The 10571-nt window shown below is 36.4% G+C and overlaps 2 protein-coding genes across 2 annotated transcripts in view; both read right to left on the reverse strand.

Moving 5' to 3' along the window:
- The window catches only part of CCL21 (C-C motif chemokine ligand 21), a 122112-nt gene that overhangs the window by 110346 nt on the left and 1195 nt on the right, over positions 1–10571 (reverse strand). The window lies entirely within an intron of this gene.
- LOC308504878 (protein SPATA31F1-like) overlaps positions 1–10571 on the reverse strand; it is a 99744-nt gene that overhangs the window by 88205 nt on the left and 968 nt on the right. The window lies entirely within an intron of this gene.

A 10571-nucleotide genomic window follows, 5' to 3' on the forward strand; every position in this document is an offset into this window, starting at 1 on the left:
ATCTTGGCACCTTCAAGGTTAAGACCAATAGAAAGAGAACTTCTGGACTATAAGACAGGTCTTTTTGTAAGTGATAGACACTATTCCTCTAGTAAGAGTCCATATCCACTTCAATACCCATTCAGAGAGAGAGATGTTTTCTCTTTCCTCTGGAGTGCTAAACTAGGGGTCATAATCCTGAAACCCTTCCCCATGTTCCCACTATCCCCTTGCTGTGAGCAAGAAGTCAAGCTGCAGTAGGAATGAAAGTGGGAGTCGGAGAGGTCACAGAGAGAAAAACCAGACCTAAAAGAGGACATTAAGAACTCACACTCAGCTCAGCTCCTAACACCTCAATTACATAAACCTTTGCTCGAATTTCTTTTCCTTTGCTCAAATTTGTTTGAATTGGGTTTCTGTCATTTCTAAGTGAAAAAGAGCTCAGATATTTGAGAACTGATTTGATGAGTAAGTTTGAGGTAACGGGTTAAAGATTAAAAGAAGTGAGTCAATGGCAGAATAAGAAAGCCTATATTTCCAAACTAACAGATAATCTCCCACCGTGCATAATAGTATATACCACCCCTACTATGTCCATGTGGCTATAGGTTTAAAAGAATATTATATAAAGGACAAAGTAATGTTTGTGAAAATTCCAGCACTGAACAATTTTGTAATCCTGGGCAATAAAATAATTGACATTTATTAAGTGTGTGCATACTTTATGCCAGGCATTATACTAAGAGCCTTATATGCGTTATTTTATTTAACCACCATTTCACACTTGAGGAGAAGACTGAGACTCAGAGATATTAAGGAAGCACTGACAAGGGTACATATCAACTAAATGCAATTTTGGGATCTGAATACAGATCTCTCTGACTCCAGAATCCATACTCTTTACCAACGTATTATATGGCCTCTCTTGAGGTCAATTTGTATCTGCTACATGAGGCTAAATGCTTTAAAATTCACACGTCATTTTACTAACATTCATTATTCCTCCACTCACTGGAGTTTTGGAAAACTATTAAATATGATAAAATTTCTGGCTATATTTAATACCTTTGAAGGCTAGAATATGGAGCTTCCACTCCCTCTTAAGTCTAATATTGATGATTTTATACAGACAATGAAAATGGATTTGATATACAGGTAAATGGTAAATCTTGTGTAGAGGCACCAGGAACACAAAGGTCTACAGTTATCTTCTGGGGAGTTTATCCCTTCTTTTTCATCAGAAACCTGGAAAATAGATAGTCAACCTTTTCCTGCCCGCAATCATTTTGTCCAAGATACTGAAAAGAAATTTATATAAAAGAAAAACCAGAAACCCAGCAGAATACGATAAAGAAAAAAGGCTCTTTGTTTTCTTCTCTGTCTCCAAGATACTCAGTATAAGTGCTCATTGTCATTTATTACCTCAGTAAGAGACATCTACCATGTGAGAATCCATCAGGCACGTGGAAAACCTGGGCTGAGTGTGACGTGCTCACCGATTCTCTTTAGCACGGGCATTTATCATACTTTTAGATACTGGCAGGATATAGCTCAGAACTCCCCATTACGCCCTAGAACTACGTGCTGCCACCAACTCCTCCTGCCAAGTGCCCGGCAACACCCGCATTCCCTAATTCGATGAGTATTTTTAATGCTCACCATTATAGAACTCAGCCACATTCTTGATGTGGTCACCTCTTGCTCTGTTCTCCTTTTGCCTTCCGCTGGCTCCTTGCTCTGTCTTCCTTCTGGTTTCATTCTCTTCCAGTTCTTTCTTCTTTCTGTCCAGTCACTCCTTCAGTCTCTCTCCAAGGCTTTTCTTACTTTTCTGGCCCTTTAAAAGAGTTTGTCCTTGGTCTCTCTCAATGTTCTTCTCTCTATGCGCTCTCCCTGGATGGTCCCCACTCTACCCATGGCTCCAAGGACTACCCTGAGGACACCCAAAGCTGCATCTTCAGTTCTGCCTCTCTTGTGAACTTCCAAACCATATGTCCTTCATCTCCATCTGGATGTCCCACCGGCACTTCAAGCCTAACACAGCATAACTGAACTCATCTTCTCACTAGTACCTTCACCTTCTGTCTGTATCGCCATTCACGTCTTCACTGTCCACAGTCATCTCATTCCGGTCTCAAGAACTCATTCCGGAGTCTTTCCTCTCCTTCCCCATCGCACCCATATTTCTTCACTTGTCTAATTTCTACTCATTCTTCCTGTTTCATCTTGGACATAAGTTTCCCCAGAAACTGTTTGCCAACCCCACAAGTCTGTGTAAGTTACCTCTATGTGTTCCTACAACACTATAAACTTACCCTCTCATAGCACTAATCACAATACAGTATAGTAATTGCCAGGTTAAAGTTATTTGTCTGTATCCTTCACAGATTCCTGCAGGTACCTTATCTAAATTGTTCATTGTTATATCCTCCGTGTCTAACACATTCCGTGACACATAGTAGGCACTCATTAAATATTTGTTGAAGGAGTAAACAAATGAATCACTAAGTCTTCAGCTGGATTCAACAGTTCAAAAATGTTCACAGTTCAATATGTACTGTGCTTATCATGTCCCATTTTACTTCCTAAAATGTTTTTTGGATATATTCCCTTATCTTATCTATAATGCAATTGTCTCAGCACAGATTCTAATCATTTCTTGACTGGACTACTGCAGCAGTTCCCTAACTCAAACCTCAACCCCATCTGCTCTGTTCTCCACACAGCTTCCAGAATGATCTTTCTAAAATCAAATTAGAAAAAAAAGGAAAAAATCAAATTAGATCATACCACTCCCAAGCTTAAAGACTTCCATGGGTTCACCATAGCCTGTAGGGTAGTCCAAAATGCGAGCTCGGTATAACGGAAACGTCCATGCTTTGGTTCCTATTCTCCAGTCTTATAACTCACCACCCCCCTGCCACCGGCACCTACCTCATCAGGCTACTAGCCCGTTCACACATACACTATGCTCAACTGTCTACCCTGACTCACTCCTATTCAGTCAACAAAACGTTTATTGACCACTTAATATGTGCCAGGCAATATTTTAGGTACTGGCGACTATGTAATGAATAAAAACACAAAAATTCCTGCCCTCTTGGTGCATGAATTCTCTCTCTACTCAAATGTCACCTTCAGCACGATGCCTTTCTTTAGTGCTTCCACTGAACTATAAAAATATCTTAATGATATTTTAACACAACATGTAACTGTTGATATACTTGAATACAAGGGTAGCTCTAGGTTTTATGAGCCATGAAGCTTATGCAGTTTGGTTTTGTGTGTGAAAGGGGGTATATTTAAGAAAAAATATTACTAACATAATATTGCTAAGCCCTTTTCAGGGATTTGGAAGGGGCCTGTGCAAGTCACTTCATGGTACATCGCTCTATTTACCTGTCTTTCCCACTAGACTATGAACTTTTCATTTCTATAACCCCACTCTATAGTCACACTCATGCCAGCTCAGAGATTCCTTTTTCCCAAGTCTATTATCATTGTTTACTGCTTTCCTAGAAAGGCTACAGCATAACAAGAATCTTGCCTACGAGCTACATCTACCTGTCTTCTCTTGGGGGTGACAATTCCCTGAAACTCGCTCTTGAGCTAGTGGATCACTAATTCTAACACTTCATTTCAATTCTTGCATGCTTTACTGGAAGTAGGAATCCTCTCAAAGGACCACTTGCTGGCTCCCCAGGGGCTTCCAGATGCTTCAATTTGTTTTTAGTCCCTTCCCATAAGTCACAGGATCTCTTAGAGCAGATTAAGAACATGTACAAGAGTGTTCCCAAAAATCACCAAAGAATTTCGAAACTGTTCACAATAGAGGCTGCCACATGTACAAAGAGCAGACCCAGAGTCCAGACTTAGAAAAATTATTTCTGGTTTCCTTACTCAATCTATGTAAGACTTTAAGGCTGCATAAATCTGCAATCTTCTTGCTCCCAAATCACGTTGTCTGCTTCCTCTAGAGGTATATATTCTATTTGTCCAAATATTTTGTGAGCTGTCCAGAATCAGAGAATCAAAAAAATTTAGAGTAATAAAGGACTTAGAGGAAAGTAAAATATATTTAAAAATATATATGTAGTATATATACTACTATATCTATAGATATAGTAGTATCTATATCTATATAGTACTATATATCTATAGTAGTATATATATCTATATATATCTATATAGTAGATATATATCTACTATATAGACATATATCTATATCTATTATGTTCGAACTATTGTAAGGAATACAAAGAAGAGTAACATGGTCCCAGTTTTCAAAGAGCATATAAAAAAGTCTTTCCATGGCCAGAATTTTCTTAACCTATATTGTTATTTTTCCCTCTTTTCTCCAACTCTGAACATTATATTTTTCTAGGGTTTTTCCTGGACTTTAAACCAGTCTCATTAATCAGTCACATGCTTCTGGCACCCACTAAAGATAACTGCAGAAAAAATAGCATACTTATCAACTACTCATCCTAAGTGTGGAAGACATACTCAAACAGAGAAAATTGCCTTTTTAATATCTTAGAACCAGCCAACATATCCTAGAAATTAGCTAAATTTCATTTGTTAGAAACTAAGCAACTGAGCTCTAGGGAAAGACTAAGGGTTTCCATGGGCTTTTAGACTCCAACTTGAGGCAAATAAAGAATTTAAGGACATAAAAAGTAATATCCACCAAACATTTATGTTAATGTCTTTGAGTACTCACTAAATCTCAGACATTGAGAATAAACATGGTACCTGCCCTTAACAAATTCATAGCCTAGTAAGAAAGGCAGAAATACAACAGATAATAATATTACAAAATGGTAGAAATGATAATAGGGATAAGCACAAGGTGCTATGTAAATCCAGAGGAGAGGTACTAACCTACTTGGAGTGAAGGAAATAATATTGTACCTGACTTTTGAAAAAAGATAAGTTTCAGATAGCAAAACTGTGAGGCAAGGTAAGGCAGGTGCATATACCAGCACTGAAATTGCCAGTGCTGCTGTACTGGACACTGGAATGCTGGTACTAAATAGTGGATGCTGGTACTAGATACTAGATGTCCAGTGCAAGACAGAGGTTGCCCCATTGACAACCTTCAAAACTCATGGAATTGGTGATTCGTAAACCATAGGAAGGAGGTTCCAGTGCTAACAGTTAAAAAAGAGGCACTTTGCAACATTCCAAGGAGATGACAAGGCAGGGAAAAATGCACAGATCATTCTTATATTGAAAACCTACACTTTAAACTTAAAGTAGGAAAAGATAAGCAAACTAAACCAAAAGCTAGCAGAAAAAAGGAAATAACAAAGAACAGAAAATAGAAATCAATGAAATAGAAAACAGAAAACAAGGAAGCAAATTAATAAGACCAAAAGTTGGTTCTTTGAACAGAACAAAATTGACAAACCTTTAGCTAGACTCACCAAGAAAAAAGAGAAGACATAAATTACTAAAGTAGAAATGAAAGAGGAGATTTCACTAGTAACCTTAAGAAATTAAAAGGGTTATAAAGAAATGATATAAACTTGATGCCAATAATTAGAACAATTTATACAAAACAAATTCCTAGAAAGACACAAATTACCAAAACTAACTCAAGAATAAATGGAAATACTCATAACAAGTACAGAAATTAAATCAGTGATTTAAAATCCCTTCACAAATAAAAGCCCAAACCCAGATAACCTCAATGGTGAATTCCATCAAAATTTAAAGAATAAATAATACCAATCTTTCACAGACTTTCCAAAAAACGGCAGAGGATCACTTCCCAACTCATTCTGTTAAGTCAGTATTACAGGAATACAAATGTTGGACAAAGACATCAAAAGAAAAAAATAATAAGCCAATATCCCTCACAAATACAGACACAAAAACACTCAATAAAATAACAGGAAACTGAATACAGCAAAATATAAAAAGAATTAAATAACCTGATCAAGTGTAGGCGAGGATGTGAAGGAAAAGGTACACTGTTGGTGGGAATGTAAATTGGGCAGCCACTATGGAAAATAGTATGAAGGTTCCTCAAAACTTAAAAATAGAACTACCATATGATCCAGCAATTCCACTTCTGGGTATTTATCTGAAGAAAATTAAAACAATTATTTGAAAAGATACAGAGGTCTGACCATTGAGTTTGAGAACTCATCCTAGAAAAAGTGCTACATACCTCATTGTTGAATATCACTATGGTCACCTTCGAAGTACTCCCCTTGGGAAGCTATACACCGATGCCAGTGCCTAGTCCACCCTTCAAAGAAATTTTGGAACTCTTTTTCTGGAATGGCCATCAATGCTGTTGTTGTATTACCCTTGATGTCTTGAATGTCATCAAAATGTCTTCCTTTCAATATTTCCTATATCTTCGGGAAAAGAAAGAAATCATTGGGGGCCAGATCAGGCAAGTAGGGAGGGTGTTCCAATACAGTTATTTGTTTACTGGCTAAAAACTCCCTCAAAGACAGTGCTGTGTGAGACGGTGCATTGTCATGATGCAAGAGCCATGAATTGTTGGCGAAAAGTTCAGGTCGTCTAATTTTTTCACACAGCCTTTTCAGCGCTTCCAAACAGTAAACTTGGTGAACTGTTTGTTCATTTGGTGCAAATTCAGAATGAAAAATCCCTCTGATATCAAAAAAGGTTAGCAACATCATTGCAACAAGTTTGCGAACTTAATTGTCAGCCCTCATACGAGATGACTTTGTGTTGTTTTAAACCACTAAGTTTGTGGAAAGTTGTTACAGCAGCAATAAGAAAGTAACATCACTGAGGAAGAATACATGTACAAGCTCACTCAGAATGTTGGTAGAACTCATTTCTTGTGGCTGTAAGACTGAAGGCCCTAAACTCTTGCTAGCTATTGGCCAGAGGCCATACTCAGCTCTTAGAGGCTTCCTTAAACTGATAAAGTTCTACAAAAAAACCTATAGCTAACATACATAATATTCAAAAACTGAATGCTTTTCCCCTAAGATTGGAGGTCTGCCCTCATCACTCCTATTCAACATCAATGAAATAAAAGGCATACAGATTGGAAAAGTAATAAATAAAACCATTTCTATTCACAGACAACAAATAATCTACGTGAAAAAATCCCATAGAATCTACAAAAAAAGCTCCTCAACTTAACATGTGCATTTAGCAAGGTCACAGGATACAAGAGCAATACAAAAACCAGTTGTATGTCTCTATACCAGCAATGAATAATCAGAAATTAAAATTTTGAAAACTGTACAAAAACATGAAATACTTAGGTATAAATATAACAAAATACATGCAGGATCTATATATCCAAAACAGATAAAATCAATCAAAGGAAACCGAAATAAATGGAGAGATATACCATGTTCATGGATTGTAAGAGTCAGTGTTGTAAAGATTACAATTTTCCTCCAAACATTCTAAAGATTTAATGCAATTCCAATTAAAATGCCAACAGGATTTTTTGTACAAATCAACAAACTGATTTAAAAGTATATATGGAAAGGCAAAAGAACTAGAATATGCAAACCATTTTGAAAAGAATAAAGTTGGAGGATTCACACTACTTGATTTTAAGACTTACTATAAAACTACATTAATGAAGGCAATAGTGTAGTATAGGTGAAATATCAGTGGAGCAGAATAGAGTCCAGAAATTGACCCATATAAAAATGGTCAATTGATTTTTTTCTTAAAGGATAGCTGACATACAACAGTATATTAATTTCAGGCATACAGCATAGTGTTTCAATATTTATATGCCTTACAAAGTGATCACCACGATAAGTCTAGTAACCATCTGTCACCATACAAAGTTACTATGATACTACTTCACTTTGCTGTACATTGCATCCCCATAAGTTAAAAAAAAATGGCCAATTGATTTTTGACAAAGGTGCAAAGGCAATTCAATACAGAAAGTCTTTCTTTATTAACAATTGTCACCCCAATAAACTTTAATTAAAGAAAACATATGTCAAGATTTCTTTTTTAAAAAAAGTCTTTCTAAGAAAGGATGGTAGAACAACTGGACATCCATATACAAAATAATGAATCTCAATCTATACCTCACACCTCATGCAAAACTTAATTTGAAGTGAATCATAGACCTAAATGTAAACAATCAAACTTCTTTTTCTATAAAACATAGGACAAAATCTTTTGTGATGTTAGGTTATTCAAAGAGTTCTGAGGTATAACACCAAGATCATAACCCATAAAAAATAAAATTGATAAATTGGATTTCATCAAATTAAAAATTCTGCTCTGCAAAAGACACTGTCAAGAGAATGAAAAGACAAGCTATCCATTGGGAGATAATTTTTGTAAATCACATCACTGAAAAGTGACATATTCAGAATGTATAAAGAATTCTCAAACTCAATGATAAGAAGACAGACATCCATTTTTTTTTTAAAACAGGCAAAAGATATGAATGGACACTTCACCAAAATGCTATCTAGAGGGCAAATAAGCACAGGAAAATAAGCTCAACATTATTACTCACTAAAAAATTCAATGAATTTCAACGAGCTACTAACATATACTTATTACAATGGTTAAAAACAAAACTGATAATACCAATTACTGGAGAGGATGTGGAGCAACTGGCACACTCATACATTGCTGATGGGAATGCAAAATAATGAATCCATTTTGGAAAATACTTTGTAACTTTTACAAAGTCAAACATATACTTACCATACCACTCTGCAATCATACACTAAGGTTTTGACCCAAGTGAAATGAAAACTTATCACACAAAAACCTGTATATAAATATTTCTAGTGACTTTATTAATAATCACCAAAAACTGGAAACAGTCCTAATATCCTTCAACTGGCTGGTTGAAGAAAAAGAAATGGAAGGAAGAGAAGAAGAACCAAGACTCAGGAAGAGCAGGACACACAGAGCTCTGGGGTCACAGCAGCAGTAGTGGGTGGGTCTTCTCTACAGGACACACTCTCACTGACTCAGGTCCAGTAATTCCCAAGCTCTGTGCTGCTTGGTTCTGAGTTTCAAACTCCTGGGAGAGACTATGAGTGCACCAATTTAAGTTGGATCAATTGGGAGCACTCAGGGGGCAAGTTGCCTAAGTCTAAGAAGGCCACTGGGACCTTGTCCTTGTGCTTTAGAGCCACTCACAGTGAAAGGGAAATGTGTGCTAGGTAGTTGCCCCAAGAGATGTGTGTTGTAAGCAAAAAGGGTGCACTGATTCTCTTCCACTGGAGGTCACTATCAGGATATGAAAAGGACAAAACAGTGGCATTCTGATTATTCCACTCCCCCCCCCCCAGGTTTCTTTAATATTCCAACAGGTTTTTGTCTAAGGCCTAAAGAAAAATTACTCTCATTCTCATATTTTGATTGAAAAATTTTTGTTTAAACTACTGACAAAAGATCATACACACTCTCATTAAGTCCTTTATCTGAAAAATACAGCTAAATGAGTAGTTTAGGGTGGTCTTTAACAAGCTACTTACCCTGCTCTAAACTTGTAGGCCCTCCCTATCACCTACCATATCAAAACATTTATGTATGTAGAGTTCCTTATCAAATAGCTCTTCTCTGCCTTTTTCAAGTCTGTATTTATTAAACATTTGTTGAATATACAATGATTCTGCTTTCTAGACACTAATATGGACATGGTCATATCCATATGATCATATTTGTCAGTATTATTGACAAGAATTTATGGGCAAAATGGAACCAAATATTTGAACTTAGACCCTCCTAGAATATTAGTTGCGTATGTTTGCCATAACTAAAAAGTATGCCAAAAACAAAAACAAAAACACAGTCTATCTTGCAAATGGAGTTCTGTGTGCTACAGACTACTCTTTAGCAAGCTTTGATCCTGTCTAGAGTCCCAGACCTACCTTGTTCACTCCCACCTTGCTTTTTCTTTTGCTATTTCTTTGACCTTGAAAATTTTATCCTGTGCATCATCATCCTATTCTGTGTCCCCGACTTGAGGAGATAAACTATCTTCAAAAAGTTTGCACTTATTAACCTCTCCATACTCCAAACAATCCTTATAACATAATAAAAAGTTGTTTTTTCTGAATGAGAAGGACTTTGCATGTAATTTTTTAAAGGAATTTGATAAATTTTATACTGTTTGTAATACTTTAATATCAAAAATAAGTTAAATAATAATTATGCATTTTCCTTAACCCAAGCACCTCTCTTTACGAAATAATGCTCTCTCCTCCTTGGAATTTCCATTGTATTTCATTCCTCTATTGAGCACAGCTCGTTTTCTGTTTCGTATTATGGTTCTCTGTCAATGCTTGTTTCCACTGTGAGAGAACGTCAGCTCATTGAGGGAAAGTACTGTGCCTTACTCTTATTTGCACCTTTTCTAGTTCTCAGCACAATACCTGGCATCCTGTAGGTGCACAACGCACATTTTTCTGAATGAAGGAAGAAATTAACCAACAGAGATTTCTATGCTGATATTATTATTACACCCTTGTCTTCTACATGAGCCTGATGAACAGCCTAGAAATAAAACACTTACTGAAAACAGTTCAGAGAACTCTACCTGTGAAATTGTTGCTGTGATATAATTCTAAAGAATGGTAGGGGCTCCCAGGCTATAT

The sequence above is a fragment of the Rhinolophus hipposideros genome (genome assembly GCF_964194185.1).
Source record: "Rhinolophus hipposideros genome assembly, chromosome: 11".
NCBI classification, from domain to species: Eukaryota; Metazoa; Chordata; class Mammalia; order Chiroptera; family Rhinolophidae; genus Rhinolophus; species Rhinolophus hipposideros.